The 19,241-nt window shown below is 34.4% G+C and overlaps 1 protein-coding gene across 5 annotated transcripts in view; it reads right to left on the bottom strand.

The window, feature by feature from the left end:
- LOC135134978 (irregular chiasm C-roughest protein-like) overlaps positions 1–19,241 on the bottom strand; it is a 198,854-nt gene that overhangs the window by 80,105 nt on the left and 99,508 nt on the right. The gene's annotated exons all lie outside the window — the stretch shown is intronic.

The following is a 19,241-nucleotide window of genomic DNA, read 5'->3' as shown; positions in this document are numbered from 1 at the left end:
AAGCCGGTTCTAAGACAGGTCAAAGGAGGTCAAACTGTCCTAGAAACGGCATCACTCACTTTTAGAACATTAATTAGTATAATTATTATTGTTGCACTAATTCGTTGCTACGAAAATAACGTAAAATCGCCGTCAAAATCACGTCGGTGCGTCTGTAGCTCCGGAAAATTCCGCGGCGGATTCCGGGCTTGTTAGCGAAACGCATCAAAGATGAAGGTTTAAGGGCTTAATTTTTGGAAGACAATTTAATCAGAGCCTATACATCAAGGGGTTAAGAACGAAAGAAAAGCGTCTCGAAAGTTAATATTTATTTATCCTTTGTCTTGTTTTAATTATTCAGCTGTAGGGGGCCGGACAGAGCCGGAATACTAAAACTAGAAAACGAACTGTCGCCGGTTTAAATTACAAATTTTGTTTGTTTAAAAGCATCAAGGGTACCGACGGAATGTAAAATTTCAGGAATCCCCAAGACACAAAAATAAATAACACCTCTGAGAGAACACACGAAACTTGGATGTTAAATTAATTCAAATATTTTTTTCAGTTAAATGTACGGAGTAATAACATAAAAGTTTATTATTATGATCGCTTCGACCCCCATTTTCGCAGGGGTTAGCGAGGAGTACTTGATGAAACTTTATAGAAGATGTAATTTCTGTCGTGGCATGTTGGGAATTTTTGTATTAATTTTCTACAGCGTCGAAGTCAGGAAAAAAACTAAAAGAGGTTACGAACTATTTCCGATAATTAAAATTAATCTAACGAAGTGGTGCAGTGGAAGCGTGCACTGAGGAAAATGATAGCACCGGAAAAACTTTCCGACTCCTCTTTATTTTAATCACCACTTGATTCCCAACTATCATAATGACAGTGTATTGGTAGCAGGTAGAATCCCGTGCCAGGGATCGAAACCCCTAATCTACTGACTCAGAAAAGACCCGACTAAATCTGCGTCTCAGAAAATGTGCAGCACGACATTAAAGTATCCCGTTTCATGCACCCATTCCCTTCACGCGATCTGTTTTCACGCTAGCGTGAAAATAACCTCCGTTCCGGATCCGATATAGTTCCAGATAAAAAATTCCAGGATTGCAGCAGATGTCATAGCAACAACCAGGATTAGGTCCTTACACAGAGAACTTGAAGAATTTCAGTATTTATACCCCAGTTCGCTCAAATAAACGAGCGAAGGACTGAATCGGAAAAATCGAATCATATTGTGATGGTACACAAATGTGAATTGGTCCGGATGTCCGGTAAAAATGTGATCTGAGTCGATTTGTCGCGGAACGGTCGTAGCTTAGGGAGGATTTGTGGGGCTTTACGTTGCATCCTGGCTGTTATTAATAACGAATTTATTTGTGTGGAGTTCATTGATGCGGCACGAATAAGTGACAGATTTTGTAGCAGCTTGTTGGGAATCATAAATTTCGAGTTTGGTGGGAAATCTGCCTAAATTCCAGCGTTTCGATAAATCAGTCGGCCTGATAGGAGGGTCAGCGTGGCTAATGCATAAACGTCGGGTATGTACAATACTAGCGATTATTTTATATTGAATTAATTCCGAGCGGGGAGAGTTTGACATTAATTCATATTTTATTCACTTTTTGCGCGGCCGCGCTTATATTTTAAATTTTAGAAAATGCTGCCTGACGTGAATAATATTCCGAGTGGAAATTTTATTTGATTTTCCTGGTTTTTCTCGTGTGTACTGAGGTGAAATTATAAGTCTTGTGTACGTGGAGTATTTAAATATTTAAGCTGGAAAAAGGAGCAACTTCAAACGAAATACGCGTTATTTTTCAGGTCGATAAACTTGTTTACGAACATAGACTACAACGGCAGCTACACATCCAGGATTTTTTAATTAAAATGGACCAAATGAGCAACTTTCAGTAATGGGTTTAATTTTAAGGTTATTATTTACACTGTCAATATTTTAGACGTTAATGGCTCTCCTTTATGTAACCTATTTTTTATCAATCGGACACATTGAAGCTGGAAACGTTTACCTACTCGTACTTACTTGAATCATTTTATAAGTACTTATCAGAAGTCGCTTCTCACAATTTTATGTTCATACAAGAGTGCTCATACAACAGTAAATGTAATTACAACTCAATCAGTAATTAGCTCGATGTACACTACAGCAAATGGAATAGGTAACTATGTTTAGAGGTTCCCAAATACAACTTACGCGTATCGATTTTGATGAATATGTAGTGCTACATGTTCACGTGGGCGAGGTAATTTTATTACACGATTTTTTTTTCTATGGAGAGTGGTGTTTTTCTTGTCATGATTTTTAGACAGGAAGATTTAATTTAGTGAACTGGTAACATAAAAATATTGATTAACCGCTTGTAGTTAGTGCTGTCTTACGGAGGTGGTAAAAAATACGAACTTGACTGTGCCCTTAATTGGTATTTACATGAATTAAAATATTTTTTAAATATTTCACTGCTTCTCAACCAAGAAACGACTTAAGTGGGAGTGACGAGATATTTTCAGAGTTACTATCTCCGGAGTCTATCAATCTTGAGAATTTATTTTGTTATTTTGTCACGAATGTCACTTAATTTGGCATGGAGAATATTTATATTGTCAGGCGAATAGTTAACAGACACCAATTAAATATATTCATGGTTGTGCTACTTCATATTTCAATATTTTTATGCAGCATTTGAGCAGCACATTGTTGAGGTGACGTCATTATAAGTTTGGTGGGAAGTTTTATCTCGATGATGATTTCGGAGCAATTATTTAGGTTGGTAGTTTCAAAGATAAAGTGTAAAATTTTGAGAACAAATTTTTGCAATGAATATACAAAAATATTTTGATAAACGACGATAATCTCGAAGCAAGTTTTTAGACCTTAGTGTGTTTTCTATTTTCCAGAACAAATTTTCAATTTTTTTGCCAAAAATCTACACGTCCAAATTAAAATTCCAGATTAATAAGCCACACGTATAGTATTATTTTCTAAAATTTAAACAGGATTTACTTAGCAAAAATTTACGATTGAGTTATCAAATTGTTATTGGGGCGGTACAAACGAATTTTGATTAGCGTTTAACCATCTACGTGACAGTCTTAAAGAAGACCCAAAATTCCACAGGAATCGCTCCAGTTGTTTTTAAGTAAGTTGACGTGTCTTACGGAATAGTCAGCAGATGGCCGAGAGCCAGACAGCAACGGAAGACCGACTTTTTCATATTCTAGAAGCTGCTTAAAGCAGATAATTGATCTTGATTTACATAAGTATAGCTACAATGATTTATTTAGTATACGGAAGAAGTGCACAATATCACTCAAGCTACTAGAGTTTTACCTCTTGAAGGAGTTTTCTAAAATAAGGTGATTTCCTAGAATTCCACAAGACTGAACTTGGGCTAACGCTACACACTTTTCAATCCAGTCGAGCTAATTTTCTTTGAAAAGAGCATTCATGGAGGATTCGTCCATCCCTTTTATAAAAGTGTAGTGAAAAAATACAGCGAACAGAATTTTCTACGGAAATTACTAAATTTTGCACATAACCTCGTACAACAACTACAGAGCCGCGGATTTGCTTAAAGCCTACACCTACCTCTCTGAAAACGAATTTCACGTCTATCGATTTCTTTTTAAATGACTACTTTAAAACCGCTTTTATTCCAACAGTAGCCAAACGAACCGAGCTTGTCATGCACCCCCTAATTGAGTTATTGTCTTGTGCAGTGTCATATTAATTCAGATATAACGGAATAAAGCCGTATCGACTTCACACGTAGTAGAGGAAACCGCCCCTTTGTGTCGTTTCCTTTCTTTCAGAGCCAAACACAGCAGCCCGAGTGAGAGGGCTTCATTCACGTACGTGTGTGAAATTGGTATAATGATTGTGACGCGAACATAATCGCAGCAGTAGCCCCACATTCATTCCACGATGGTGTCAGTGCCGGTGTTTACCGTTTATTACCAACTACAAAAGCAATCCGGGCTCCCTGCATTAATGATCATTTGTTATAGTGCTCAGAGCCTTATACATACAGGATGTCTAGCATAAAAATCCACGGGACACAACCCTAGAACCGGTCCAGCTATTGAAATTCTGTTAACGCTATTGTTTTTAAACACGACGCGTCTTGGCACCATACATATAGAACACTACAATATCTGGGGAGTTCATGTTCCAGCTACAACCAATGGCGTTTGGTCAATTTCAATATCGCAGTCCGTTTGCCAGTTATCCGACCCGCAATTTTATGTGAGCCACCCTGTACAAAGTAATGTCGTCAAGTTTTCACGGGAGTACTCGTAAAACGGGAATTACCCCAACTCACTTTACCCCATTTCGAATCTCGACAATTATCATAAACGCACTGACCTAAATAATCCGTTTTATTGGAGACGCCAGACCTGGAATTTTCACCAAGTATTTACGACCGTCAAATTTTGCACTCGACTCTTTAATTTATCGCTTTCAATCCAGGAAACGTAAAATAAATCCGAAAACCTAGGCGGTAAAATAAAAGTGGTTAAAAAGATGGCTATTAACCCATTCGTAGCCTATGTTCGCCGGCGAAATTGGGGGAAATGCAATATTTATTTGTGCAATTTTCCATTCGGAACGCGAACTTTACTACCCTCGGTGGATGTATTATGAGCTGGGCAATTTTCTAGTGGCGCATATGAGTACGGTGGGCTGCGAAACAAGAGACGAATGAAAAAGCCGGCTTTCCTCCTTCTACGTCCTTAGAAATTTATACGATGACCATAAAATGTATTAGTCGTCAGTTATAAAATATAACTTGGGGTTTATTAATGTCAGGGACGTAGATTTTCGAGTCCAGGAGGTGAGGCATAAACATTAATTTAAACACCTATAGTAGGAACGGGGGCGAAACGTTTATGGTTATGTTTGGGACAAAATTTTGTTGAACTACCCTTACGAATATAAACAGCAACTTGTAAAAATTTTGTGGGGCAGGGTAAAATTTCCATTAGATGAATGAACAAAGTTTGTTTAACAACGCAATCCTTGTTCGTGTTTTAACATAAATCTAAACATTTAATAAGTTGGTATGTAAATATATCCAAATCTGAGTTCAATGAAATAGTAAATACCTACGAGTCCGTACCACGAAAATAGATAACCATCACGACACACTATCGACTACTACATAATTAAACTACTACAATCGTAAGTTCAATATATGCGATGTAGTCAATATCTGGATTTTTACATTCTCAACAAAAAAATTTGGTTATAGAGTTTCGTAATAACCAGTTTCTTCTGACACAAATACTGTAGGTGATAATTCCTCCAAGCACACAGTCACTTCCTGACTATAATTTCGAAAAAAAAATTTTTTGATTAAATGACTCTCATATTTTCAGTATCCAGGATGCACAAAAACACTACCAACAAGCCATTTACCGTTCTCAAAGCTGACCTAAATCTTGACAATAACTGCACAAAAGCAATTTTCTTCTATCTTTGTTGAGTTATAAGACAGTAATTGACAAACGATCAAAGGAAGAAAAGCAAAATATTACAATGCACTGTTTTACGTAAAAATGATGGTCCCATTAACCTATCACTGGAAATTTACAGTTGTCCAATATCGCCGCGTGCTTTCAAAATGCAACGGTATTATAAACTTAAACGTATTGATAAAGCGACAGTTCGACTATATTCCTTATTTCGACAGGGCGGCAAAGTCAAAGTTCACTTTACTGAATAATTTCTATAAATCTAGGCAAATTCCATGAATCACAAATCGACAACTGAAAACTTCATGACTCGGCTGCAATTATTTTTGACTTACTCATTAGTATCCACATGTTATGCATTTAATCTGCAACTGCTGCACCTGAATCCATGTGGGAATAAAATCCCCTAATTATCTATAACCAAATGGCCGAGATCGCGCCTAATAAAGCAATAAATCCATACCGTGGGATTGAAATCCGTTACTTCAACTCGGTGCAAAAAGTCCCACAGAGAATATTAATAACACATCACAGAAGTGGCAATTAAGTGAAATGAACCAAGAAACAAGTTCAGTTAATGTATCCTTCTCGGTTGCGACATTTTTGTGACCTCTCATTTCCGCAATACGTAACTGTTCGAATAAAAACCGTTGTATAAAGGTGAATACAGTATAAAATTTCATTTTAAAAATTAAAATACACGACGAATTCGTCTGCTCAAAGCGGTGTAACAAAACTTTGTACACCAAAACGTGCTAAAATTGTGTATAACTTCAGTGTTCCTTACGATTGCAGGATTTTTTTTTACACTGGCGGAAATTTTTATTAAACCGTGTTTAACATTCTAATTCGTGTTTATTATATATTATTACGGCTACATACAGATACTAATCTCAAATATTAAATTATTAATACAAAGGCGGCTAGAAAATTAAAGGTATCCGTTTCTTTCTCTGTCTTTAGAAAAAATATAATAACACTTTTTCGACGGCCACTTGTTATCTATTCCCAGAGAGTAAGTTAACCTCCGTTCGATTTCGTTTGACGCAGTACCCTTTTTTCCGAAAGCTCAGCCTCTATCATTAAAACTTTAATAATTTTTATGACTTATTTATGTGGTTGTCGGTAGCCCACGTAAACAACATGATTGATTTCATTGTTTTATCATTTGGAGCTACCACATAGCATCACATTAAACCTGGAGAAAATTATTGAATGCCTTCTGGGTGTTTAAATTTACGACGTAGCCCGAAGGCACTAAAAAGTTTGCAACGGCAATAAATACTCAAGTTGAAAGTTTGCTGCACTAGTGTACAGTCGAAACGTTTTGAAAACTCGTCCGAAATAAAATATGTAAATTAAAAAGAACGACATAAAATCCGTCGGGTTCCGATGATCAAACAAACGAGACTAACTTGAAATGCCAAAAATATGATGAATAATTGAAGCACACGCCATAATGAAGAATCGATAAGCCGATGTAAACGGCTTCGAAATTCAGGCGGTGAATATTCATATTTTATAGAATATCGTCGATATAGCAATAGCAATCGTCCTGGCGTCAATAGAGCGCTTTCTTTCGAGCGTCTTCCTTGATTAGCTGCGAGGAAATCGTCGAGGAATTAACGATACGCATTAGAAGCAAAAACAGATAACGAGTCCTGCGAAAATTCCAGCTTCTTCTGCTGATCGCCTGCAATTATTAAATACCGTTCAATAGCAGCTATAAATTCTCCGTTAGAAAAAGCCCTCGGCTTCTGATGGCCTTTGTGTTTGCGCAGCTCGGGCACATTAATCCATCATTAACACACTACAACTCTGGTCCACAAATAGAATACATTCTTCATAAAGTTATTGTCTGTGGCCATTAAATACCTATTTGATTGAATGTCCACAAAGAGAAACTCGCTGTTATCCTTAATCGATTTTACAAAATCCGACTTTTTCGGAGAGCCCGTGTTTCCATTATTGTAATACCAATCACAAAGCAAAAAGTCCATCTGAAATTAGCTTTGTTTTTCGAACTACAATGGAACAGCTAAATCATTGCATTTCAAACAATATCGCCACTTGAAACTGAATGAGCTCTTCTGTCCGTTGTAACCTATTTGTTTTTTGGATAACATTCCTAGTTTCAGTGGCATTGTTTTTAAGAGGATCTATTGTTGCTCTGTCACGTTATACTACACCAGCGCTATATTATACACCACAATGACGGGACAAATTTCGATCGTTATGACACTAGTGTTAAAACTAATTAATTATTTAACATGTGGGAAACGATTGCTTATTAGGGTGAGGCGCGGAGGTTTTTAATTTAGTTGTATTTACATCCAAGCGCCTAGTAAGCAACAAAGAAAAAAGAGGCCAAGTAGATAATTCACAAAATTGTGAAAAACTCAGTTCCTAAAAGCTCTTTAATGTACTTTTTAATATTTATAGAGGAACCGTGACAATTGTGCTAAGTTGAGTTTTTAAAAGGACGTCTCTTGACTTTCTTAATCCCACTCGTCTAAAGCAAAACCCGTTGTATGTAAAAGCATCGCCAACTCATTGATTAATAGACGGAAATGCGCTGCACTTTACTGAAATGGACGGATTTTTAATATCAAAGCTACTTAATTTGCTTTTTTAGTTTGTTACAGTTCCATAGCAAAGATTTTAGTAATTGCATAATTTAAAACCGGAAGATGAACTTTCTGGAGGAGTATACTAAGAACTTTACCTACTTACTTACTACTACGTTACTACATTTAGTTTCGAAGATTCACACAGAATCATCATTTATTCAACAAAAATTGTACTTTTATATATTTTTTAACGTTTCTTGAGCCAAAACAAACAATATTATGCCGAATATTCTAAGTACATTGTAAAAAAATGCAACAACTTAGAAGAACATATTAGATGTCACATGTGAGAGGATATAATGGGGCTTCTATGCAAACCTTACGGAAAATTAACATGGAAAATCGTCAAAATTTAAGGAAAATTCAAAAATTTTGGGGTGAGTTTTTCGGTTTTCTTGCTCACTTCAGGCATCAGAGTAGTAGTAGTTATTTATGCGTGCACCAGCATAGCTCAGGTCAACTGACACCAAGTATCGATAGAATGTAGTGCCGCTTCTAGCTCAATTCAACTAAGGTCAAATTGGTCTAGAACCGGCACTACATAAATACTACCTCTCTGGTGTCTAAAGTGAGCCAGAAAACCTGAAAACTCATGCCTCAAAATATTCTGAATTTTTCTAAACTGCTCATGATTTCCCATGTTAATTTCCCATAAAATTGGCCTAAAACCCCCATCATATAACCTAAACTCAAGTAGTATAAAAATACAAAAAGTACAGTTGTAACACTATTAGTTTTTTCTTAAATTTCTGAAAGATTTCTAAGTTGACATTTTGATCATGTTTTGCCGTCCTGCGGTTTTCCGCAAGACGGTATTTCAAAAAGTACCTAACTGACGAAATTTAAAAAAGTATATCTCGTTGGTTATTGGTCCTTTCAACAAATAGTCAAAAACTCTCCAATTCGCATCTGTCTGATTTTCACAGAGGCCATTATATAAAATAAGGAGAGATTTTGATAACATTGGTCCCAAAAATGCCACAGTATCGTCATCTTGAAGATCTAGCAATTCCCAAAATCGCCTAGTTAAACTAAGACAATCGCTGTTGGAGAAAAATGTCCCCCAGATTTATTGATCTGAGAAGATCATTTTCACATCGTCGGTTTTTGCCCAGGTAACATCAGATAACACAGGATGATCAAAGAAAAGATAAAGATAAAGAGTGGTACAAAATGAAGACAAAAAAAATATTTGTGAGCGTCATTAACTCTATATTAGGGAAACTGTGGAACACATTTTTCAAAAAGCTCCGCTTGGTTCTTAAAATTTTTGAAGATACTCGATTGACTATAGTTTCTTAAGCGGGTGTTCAATTGAAAATGCCATCAAGTTGGTTTTGTTTTCTTGGTAGAAGAAAACATAGCGAAAACATATGTGTATAAATGGCATTTGACAGATTTGCCCAAAAGCGTTAATTTTGTTAGAGGAAAAGTGAGGTTACGTTATACCATTCCGCGTTGTCAATTGTCATGGATTAAATTTCACTTTCATTTCATACATTCTTCTTAATGTTTACAAAAAATCAGCGCCAACTTGACTTTTTCAACTGAATATCCGATTATCCGATATACCGGGTGTCTAGCCCCGACCATCCGCCCTCTCTTTTCTTAGAAGGTATTTCATTTGCCACAATCAGTCTTATCTTAGCAAGTACTAGCCCCGCCCACCCACCCTCTCTTTTCTTAGAGGGTATGTGATTTGCCAAAATCAGTTTTATCTTAGCAAGTACTGATGACTAACTTTTACAAAAAATGATCAAAATTTGAAAACGCCTTTTTCCACACAGAGGAACCGAATATTTGAAACTATGTAAATATACAAGGTGATCAAAAAATGACGGATAAGATCCATGATTAAGAAAGCTCTGAAAAAGCCGAAAAAAATTTTTAACCACCAAACTTTTGAAAATATCAAACTTCAAAGCTGAAGAATTAATCTAGTAATTCTGATTTGTTTTAATAAATTGCATAGACAGTTAACTGATTGGTTATTAATGTGTTGACATACAATTTCTATCCGAATTTTACAGTGCCAATTAAATCTACATTAAAAGATCAGAATTACGGAGTTAACTCTCCAACTTTGAAGTTTAATATTCTCAAAAAATTAGTTAAGGGTTTTTTAAACATTTTTTTCGAGCCTTTCAAAACCTTCTTAACAACGTACGAGCTTATCCGCCAATTTTTGATCACCCTGTATATATCTAAATTATTGCACTAGAGAGAGAGAAGCGATGTTACAGATTTTATTACTTCTCGTTTTGCAAGCTTTTGTTTGAAAATTTATTTCTATTAAAACTTTGATCATTTTCTTGTTAAAATTAGACTGTGTAGAATACAATGACTAGAAAACTTTTCACAATCAAAACCTTATCCAAGCGTTTGAATGTTTTGGCAAAAAGTTCGTTTTAAAAACTAGCAGTAATTTGAAAATCGAAAGGAATTTGAAATTTTTCAAAATCTAGGCAATTTTTTCAAAATTTTGGTAGTTTTCTGCCTTCTAAGAAAGTCTTCCAACGAAGTTTCTCTTAAATTTATTTGAGAATGACATTCATAATATAATTTCAGATACTCAGATTAGTACAAAAGTTAAGCAAGTGTTGAAAAGAATTTTTTTAGGCAAATTCACCAAATTTTCCTAGAAGAATACAAAGTGCCAAAATTCTCGAGATAGAACAACTAAATTAAAGCCACTTCACTGTCTGTTTAATATTAACAGTTAACAATTTAGAGGTTTGAAAAGAAATTAGAACAAGTGTCTTGTATTAACTTAGAAGTTTGTTAAACAGACCACAAGTAAACTTTTTAGAAATCTTCACGAAAACAGACGAACAACATAATTTGAAAATAAAACTGCATTTCAGATCATAGTAATTACGTTTTTAACCTACTGTGTTAATTTTTAAGTGTTTTGAATATAATAATTTATATTAAACGCAAAAAAGTCTATAATACCTCTTAAATAAACTAGTTCCCATAGAATATTAATATTCATTTTATATTAAAATGAACCGTTCATCGAAGTAAAAGGAAGTGCATTCCTCACCTTGACGATTTTTTTCCACATACTAACAATTATCTATGCCACACCTAAAAGTTACTCCTTTATAATAAATAACATTCCATCTACAACTGTTTTTTGTCAGTCCTTACACCATAAATTAAAGTCACAACAAAGTACTTCCAGGTAAAAATAGAACGTATCGATAAAACCTAACATCAAAACTAATACAAGTAAGAGGTGTGGTTTCTACATGCCATTAACTTATGCTTCAAACTATGCAACAGACATTACCCGGGAGAAAATAAACGAATTTTTCAGGGTAATGAAAGTGCATACAATGTAGCGAATCGAAATTAAAAATGGGATCGATAAAAGCTCTAAAAAAGTGGACAAAAAGTAATCATACTTTATTACACAAGCGACGATGTATGACAGCACAGTGACATAAACAAATTCTGTGTCTGCTGAAATCGGCAGGTGTTGCAGAATAGTACATTGCAACAAATTTTAGCTTATTAACTACGTGTCACTCAGGAGCTTGAAACACATAGAAAAAAAAATAGAGCTAAATCATGATAAATTAAGTGCTACAAGAAACAAATATTCAGTTTCATTTTGTCCCTATTTTTGTTAGTATGGTCACAAATTCTAATTGCGCGATGTAGCTCTTTCACATAGCCTGAAATTGTTGGAGTAACTTCATTTCATCAAACAATGAAATATACCATAATTACATGTTTCCTCTTTTGATCTCATTCTGCACTATTCTTGTTTTTATACTTTTTTGGTAAATTACCAAGTACCTTCGTTTTGAAGCAAATTTACCGCTGAAAAAACCGCCTCAAACGCTCTCGCCGCAAGCACCTAGTTAATTCTGAGAACTAGTTCAGCCGATTATCTACCAGATCTTGCCTGCTGCTAATAACAGTTTTAACCCTATTTTTTAATCTCTTATGCGAGAGTTTAAACTGTAAATCGTTACTTAGCAAGTCGTCATATTTAATATTTTAACATCCGAAAGGTGTGCTAAACTGAAGAATAATCATTTTGAGTCACGCAACCCTAATTTTTCGCGTTAATTTTTTTAAATGGTGGCGGTTAAAACAGTTTCTGCGAAAGTCTCGTCCCTCGTTGCAAAGTTAATAAACGTCTCGTGCAGTTGAAAATTGTGGAAAAGTGCAGGACAAAACGAAGAATCAGTTAATCAACAGTAAAAAATAATTACGAACATAAAGCAATTTTCAGTATCATCAAGACTGTTTATCGTTGTCATAAATACACGGAGTATGATCCATTAAATGCAACGTAATACGGAATAAACTAATTATTACTTAATCAAAAAATGTTATAAAGCTCCAAAGCTCGCAAAATTTTTAATATCAAGGGTCACGAGCCATTAATTTAAGGAATTAGGCGTCATTAATACTGTTTATGAGATTTATGAATAAATACTAAAATGTATCATAAAGGCAACAGTCGCTCGGCTTTAATATACTTTTTGTTTTGACGGCCTTCTTTTTTGGTGTCATTTTTATTGACCGCCGATGAATAAATCATCCCCCGAGATAATTGTATCTCATTTCGAAAATTAATGAGTACGGTTTGTATTTATCTTTTTGTATACACATATTGATCACCCCTTTTTTACCCAAACGGTGTGTGTAATTTTTCTTCCGGCGCTATAAAACGGATTAAAGTACTACGGAAAAAAATGACCGAAATAAGTAAACAGGTGTCGGTTTTAACGCTCCCAATACATTCGTTATTACTTATTTAAATTAAAAAAATTACGTTCCGTACAACGTGTTTTTTTGCTTTATAAAAACTGTATCGATCTGGGCGACTTTTTGCGACTAAGTTTCAGGGTGTGCGCAATTGCCCCATTGACAGCCCAGCAATTACAAGTGAAATATCCCAGGATTTCCGGTTCATAAGTAGAAATTAGGAACGTTTTGATATGAGTTATGGCCGTGAAGGTGTTGTAGCTTATTAAGGGTAGAACCTGCATTTGATATACATACATTTAACCGGGACTTGTAGGTATAGGAAGATCACCCAAGGGTGTAGGTTAGTTTAGGTCTGTTTCCAACTTGAGTGAAATTTTCAACTTTGATAATTGTGTAGAGAGGTCAACGCGATTAATCCTTCACATTACCTTTATCTGCATGTAGTGCCGTTTTAATGGAGTTTGTGTAAGGCACAAATCCTCTTAACCGCAAACATCGGAATCTGTGTTATTGCAGTTGCGGCAGTGTTGATGGGATAAAAAGTGGCCGGGAAGATAATGTTGAAAAATGGGACTGTTATATGCGGAATTAACCATCGCGTCTATTTTATGAAGGCAGGCTGATTTACACCAAAGACAGAGGTGAAAAACCCCGAAAACAGGGAAAAACAAATAGAAAGTTATTGGACAAAAAAAAGATCAATTACAGTTTTCAGGTCGTGATTGTCTCCGTGTGTAAATAAAAACATAAAACTCTTGTAAAAGCTTCGATTAAAGCAGTGTATATTAATGATTCCTCTAATTACATACATAGGCGCTTCAAAATATCGATCTTCAAAAAGCACCGATAACAGTCACAAGAACGAAACTGCTATTAGAACACCCATCAAGATTAATGACGATGTCCATAATTTTAATATTGTTTACATACAACACAGACACTGCATTAGTTATTTACCTCACAACGATTTTCTAAAAATTTGGACCTTACTAAACTTAAACTTGTGACACTGGTTTTGAACATTTATGGAAGCCCGTTTTTTTTATTCGGTGTTTTAGAGTCACATCAGAGGGCGTTAATTTAACTTCAAACTTGAAACTGGAACTTGCCAACATTCGATAGTTACTTTCATGGCTGCCAACTAAGGCTGTCAAAATAATTAAATTTATTTTGATGACTTTTTAAAATAAACTTTTCACAATATAAAAAAAAACTCATTATCACACCCGTTCTTTGTAAAAATTCGCCACAAGCGGATTTATCTCAGAAACGTTAAATGAATTCTTTTCTAAATCTAGAAAAGACTAGTGCTATTTAGTGTTAAACTATACACATTAATAAAGTTAATATATTTATCCCCACTATAGTCGACGACATGATCTCAGAAAATATTGAATGAACCTTTCTTGATAGATCTCCTTCTATAACATTTTTTATATTTATTGTTAAGAAGAATATATTAGAGAAAAAATTTCTGGAAGGACTGTGTTGTGATTGGTGATGCAATGTAAAGTAGAGTCCGCCAAATAGTGAACACTGACATATTCAAAAGTGCTTATTGGAAGTACCCAATAAACTATTTAGGATTGTAATGACCTACTTGATATCGGGAGACCTAGGAGGAGTACTATCGGGAATTCAAATTTTTAGAAGTGCTGATTTAGGAATTGTTAATTCTTCTTGAGCCATCGTGTTCTAAGATTCATTCTTGTTTTTTTCTTATTTTCTTTTCAAATTACGAAAACATATATAAACCGTATTAGGGGCTTCTTAAATAAAATTTAAATCAAAATACTTTGAACAGTGACTAGAATAAAATATTTTCATGAAACTAAAACCCCAATTTCCCGTATACGTCTGTTTATCTATCGTCTGTGCCGATTTTATTAGACAGGCAATCTCCGAAACTATTGGACTGACTATTATCGGGTTTAATTTATTACTAAAATTTATTTGAAAATTTGCATAGTAAATGCTATTTAAATTTTATGAAATAACTACCCCAAACTTGTGGTTTATGAATCTGCCCCGATTTATTTAATTTATTACTTAGAAATTATCAAAAAAATAAATTTGTAATATCAAATTTTTATAATTTTTCGAAGAAGCTGTATTTCTTAAAATTAAGTAATTAAAACTTCTTTTGACTTTTCAGGTTGTGTTATAATTCCAAATAATTGAAAAATTACAAAAAATATCTGCTTTGTTTTAAATGCGATTTTTTTCCAACCGTGGTATCTAATGTTAGCATTCACATGTACGTTCTTGTTCATCTATCAACTACCGAAAAAACTAAATCGTGAAAGTCAAAAAATTGATCCAAATTTATTTATAACGAACTTCTCTGGCACCCAAGTCAAATACATACTCAAACTAATCCAATCGACGAGGATAGGATTGGAACTCACAAGTCGCAAATATTGCACAAACATTTTTGTAATATAATCGCGATAAAAAATCGTGGCGGATCCATAAACCACAAGTTCAAAAATATGTTATTTTATAAAATTTTGATAGTATTTGCTAAGCAAAATCTTGACGTGACGTCATCAACATCAACAATCTAATCATCAACTTCGTGGGATCTTTTACCATATGTACACGATACTCCTAACATATATTTGAAATTTGACTACAATCGGTCCGGTAATTTCTTAGATTGTCTCACAAAATCAACACACTGCCGATGATAGACAGGCGGAAGGAAAATGGGAGACCTATTGTATCCTAGGGGTCATGAAATGTCTACAAAACATGAAAGCAATAATTCGCCTCTGTTACAATACTTCCTTGGTTCAACATTTTTTCATAATTCCAAAAATTTTGCGCATGAACTTATTGGGTCTCGAAAGTTGAAATATTTTCAAAAGAGACATCTACACGTCTTAAAAATTTCACGATTCGTCAAGTTTATTAATGTTGTCACTTGAACTGGGACACACTGTATATACCGTCGTCGTCAAAAATGAAGTAAGTTTGGTCTAAACAAAAATAACTTAATATTTGACATCGAAATTAAAAAAAAAAGTTCATAAATATAGAAATGGAGGCTTTCTCAGCTTCACTGATGTGAGTTTCAACAAACAATGAATGCAAATTCGTGAGAAGGAAATTAGCATTTTCATAAGTGACATTTATTATTCAAATATCTAACTGTGAATAAAGCAACTGAGGTTCCTAATTGCCCTTAAGCAGCAAGTGATGCTTCTGTGTTCAGACTTGCCACGTTCTTTGAATTTAAACAGAAAAACTTAAATATTAGATTTTACCATTACTTTTCATCTTAGAGCCGCTGGAGTGTTCAACGTCTCCATTTTTGTTATGAGGTGTCATTTTCAAGCTACTCACACACTAAAAAGACCCACGGGAGAATTTAAAACGTTACCACCTCAAAAATTCATGCATGCGTTTTACCTTCAATTTTTGGAGTTCACTATTTCAGGTAAATCTGCGACGTTAGCTAACCCACGTTTATGCATTGGACTGGTTTAATATTTACCGGATCTGTACCTGTATCACTTTAAAACGGGACGATTCCAAGAAATAATGATCAATACACGTGCCAAAAATAGTTATCAGGTTGACGGAAAGATTACACTATGACTATTGACATTTAGTCGTTATTTATAAAGCCGTATTCTCCCGACAAAAATAAAACTTGTAACGATTTTCCCGAGTGAAAATTTCCCCAACTGCTGCACGCAGTTAGGAATAGTCATTCATAAGGCAACCATAAAAACCACTATCGCGTAAAATTGCACCACACAATTAAGATTATTTCGAACCACGAGCTGCAGCCGGCTCTCGTAAAGCCACGGATTTACAGTTGTCTCGGTTACCCTGTTCCTTATGCCAACAACTCGGATTGCAGGCAACAATAATTGCGGCAATTTTTTTGTGTTTATAAAACTGTGACAGTGCGGTAACTAAAGAGCTTTAAATTATTTATTCTCTTTCAGCTCCTGTATCTGCGAGCGACCACATTTCAGAGCCCTTGTCGCTCATTCAGCAACAGCTTTAAATTAAGACCTTCCATTTTGCATATATTCTTTTCTTTTTATGATCACGTCCGGGTTCCTTTGTTAGCATTGTCGACTTGTGCAGTCTGCTTACGGAATAAGCTTCGCAATCGTGCCTTTGGCACATAAACGTTTGTCTTTTAGATCGGTCTTATCTGGTAAGAAAAACACTTTGCTGCATTATGAATGCGCAAAACCCTTTCCGTTTTTGTTTATTGGCGCGAAGTTCCGCAAGGACGACTCGTATTCCGTCTATTCCATATTAAACAGCCCGCGGCAAATACATGGAAGATAAAACCTATAAGCGACAATGAATTAGGTGGTAATTCCTCTAACATAATCAGAACCGCTTTTACGCTACCATGAAATGTAAATTAACCAAGAATTAACTGGAGGTACATCAGGTAACGCCAAAATTGCGGAATAATGGTAGCTAAGCGAGAGGCAGCGGTGTATAAAATTTCGCATATATTCGCTGGAACTTTGTATCAATGGTAAGAGAAGAACAATTAACTTTCAAAGTACCCGGAGGCATCGATTTCGGCGTCGTCTGTACTTCACAAAGCAGCAATGAGATCAGAAACTCCATTCCGTTTTGTGCGCCTCCGCACTTGCTGTTCTCTTCTTGTTGTTATTATTATTACTCTATGTATATAAAAGATGACTTAGCTATCCTTGTTGCACACAAGCTCACTTGCAACTCATTTTTCCCTTTGTGCCATTCATGATGGAAGAAATTCAGCACATATGAAAACTCCGTGTTCATAAATCCTATTATAGATACAGTTGAAGCTCCTTTTCCGAAAAAAATATTAAATGTAAAAGTTGCAAAGTTGAAAACATAGTTTGGTTCACTTCGGAAATAAATATATACGCGGAACACTCGGTCTGACACACGATTCTTCTAAATTATTCCAAACTTTGAAAGTTAATAATTTATGATATTTATAAACTATACAAGCAGAAATATCTACAAAGCGCATTCTGTTCACGATGTTTCGAGCATTTACTCAATTTGTATTACATTAACAACTTACGTAATTACCCAGCAAAGTTAATCAAATTAAAGTTCGTGATACAACTAACAATTTAACGAAAACTTTTAATAAACAGGTTTTTGGCTTGAATGTGATAATTCGATAACTAGATTGATGAATGAATTGGATCGCTAATTCAATTTTGCCAGATTGTCTAAAACAGATTTAATTATGCTGATTTTCAAAAAGTGAGATATAATAGTCATCCTGTATGAAAACACCAAATTTAAATGAAAAAGTGATTTTTGATTATGATGAAAAAAATTGAGGATGACATATTTTAAGTAATTGAAACTTTTATACAATAAAATAAAAATAGTACATAAATGTCAGGATATTTGTGATTTTCAGCTGGCTCCTGTGAAAACACTGTTGGTCTGAGAGAACTCATATTTTTCAAGTATTTAGTACTGAACTATCATTTTCCTGGAAAAAATAATTCTTGAAATGTGCAAAATTTTCGAAAATAGATCACTGAAATCGTTGCGTTATGGAAAAATTTTGTATAGTACAGAAACTTGATTAGTAGAGTTTATATATAATTTATAAAACATTTTTTTAATAGTAAATATTTTTAATTAAATGTTTACTGGCATAGGTAGTTTAAAAGATTTCTGAGTATTTGGTTTCCAGTTTCTACGCTAAATTGTAACATTTTGATTTTTTTATTAAAATATGGCAAAAAATCAAAGTGGATTCATTAATTACAAATACAGGAGTACTATAATTTTATAAATTTTAAATTAGTAATTATTATGCAAAATTTTAAGGTCGTCACATCAGTCATCATATTGTTGGCGGGGCTGATCAATTTTTGATCAACGTTTTACAATCTATGTGAATGTTACCCTCCTAAAATACTTGGATATAAAATTTGACAACAATCAATCCAGTACTTTTTGAGAAATATACACACAAATGACAAACGGAAACGGGAGATGAAATTTTTCTTTCTCTAGAGGTCCATAAAAAGTTGAGAAAATATGAAAGTAGCCATTCTACGGATGAATACTATTACTATACTTCCTTAGGTTACGCTTGGGACGTAGGTAAAAATGAATCAAAATTCAATAAATTACACATTACATCCGTATTTTCGTCTAAAAATAATTAAAAAATATTAGTAATAATAATAAACAAAATCAAGGTAGATTCATAAACCAACAGTACAAAGGATGTTATTTTGTAAAATTTAAATGATCTTTAATAAAAACATTTTGCGGAGACCTCATTAAATTGTTGATTGGGATGGGAGATGATTAAACAAATGTTGGTTAGCTCCTAATATACATATAAAATTTGACAACACGTCTAGTAGTTTCAGTTTATAATAAAATCGACACAGACGA

Source organism: Zophobas morio, unplaced genomic scaffold (assembly GCF_036711695.1).
Source record: "Zophobas morio isolate AGI-343-1 ecotype UQ-CSIRO unplaced genomic scaffold, CSIRO_AGI_Zmor_V1 ptg000024l, whole genome shotgun sequence".
Taxonomy (NCBI): Eukaryota; Metazoa; Arthropoda; class Insecta; order Coleoptera; family Tenebrionidae; genus Zophobas; species Zophobas morio.
This window is presented reverse-complemented; position numbering and strand designations above follow the sequence as displayed.